Source organism: Theobroma cacao, chromosome 10 (genome assembly GCF_000208745.1).
Source record: "Theobroma cacao cultivar B97-61/B2 chromosome 10, Criollo_cocoa_genome_V2, whole genome shotgun sequence".
In the NCBI taxonomy this organism is placed as follows: Eukaryota; Viridiplantae; Streptophyta; class Magnoliopsida; order Malvales; family Malvaceae; genus Theobroma; species Theobroma cacao.
In genome coordinates, this window is record NC_030859.1 from 6,348,654 (window position 1) to 6,350,016 (window position 1,363).

Genomic DNA, 1,363 nt, shown 5'->3' on the forward strand with positions numbered 1-1,363 from the left:
TATATATATATATATATATATATATATATATATATATATATATGTATACATACATCATCATGCATACCATCTCGCCACACTCAGCTCAATGCATTATCATCATCATGTGTGCGCTCCCTACTTGCACACTTCAACATCATCATGTGTGCACTCCCTACTCGCACACTCTAACATCATCATGTGTGCACACTTTACTCGCACACTTCAACATCATCATGTGTGCACTCCCTACTTGCACACTTCAACATCATCACACAAAATTATTCATCAATGTAAAACATATATTCATATATATACATACCAACATAATATAAGAGCACATGGATTCGTCTTTTTACACATTTCATATTTTTACAATATCAAAACATTTTATCAAGGGCTTGTTCCCTGGCACACACTTTTAAAGAAAAGATGGATAAAATCATTCAAATGTTTCATCCAAATACATTTACATTTCCCAAAGCAATTTTGAAATGCAAGTTCACTCACCAGTCTTTATTGATGTATTGGTGGGCTCTAACTTCGACTAATGTTCCGAATGGAGGTGTGGGGGTTCGTTGGAACCTATCATACACAACATCACAATCAACCCAACTTGGCATTAATACCATTCCAAAGCTATTTTCTAGGTCGAGTTCCACTAGTCATTCCTAACTAGCTTCCAACTACCATTAAGTGACTATCTATTTTCACTAGTCTAGTCACACTAAAATGAATAAACCACCTCAACTACAAAATACTCACAAATCTAGCCACTAGCCATTCTCAACAACTTAAAAAAATCAACTCAATTTCATTACTCACCTTTGTAGATTTGTAGTTGAATTCCTTTTCAAAAGCTTTCAATTTCTTGTGAAAAATCTCTTTTTCTCTCTCTAGAATGTCCAACTAGTAAGAGAAAGTATAAGGAAAGGCTTTTGAGGGTTTTATGGTGAAAAGGTAAAAGAGCATAAAGAACTTTGTGAAAGGGTGCACAAAAATATGAAAATCGGGGTTAACTCGAGAAAATCTATGGAAGTTTCAAAGCAAGCTTCCATGGAAGGTGAGAAAACGTGAGAAAGGAAGAAGAAGAAGAAGAAGAGGTTGCCGGAAATTTGAAGAACTTGCTAGAAACTTAGATATTTATGCCTTATGTTTATCCATTTTCTCATGTAGTTACCAAAATGCCCTTAATAAGGTCATTTTGTCTTTCCATTGCCTTTATAGAATCTTTGTACTTCTTTGACACTGAGACAAGGTCCATAAGGGTTTAGAAATACTTGGGTTCATTTAACTTAAAAATTTCGACTCGAAATACAAAATGACCGTTTTACCCCTACCATGAAAATTATCGATATTTTTATCTTCTTCATTTATTTATTCC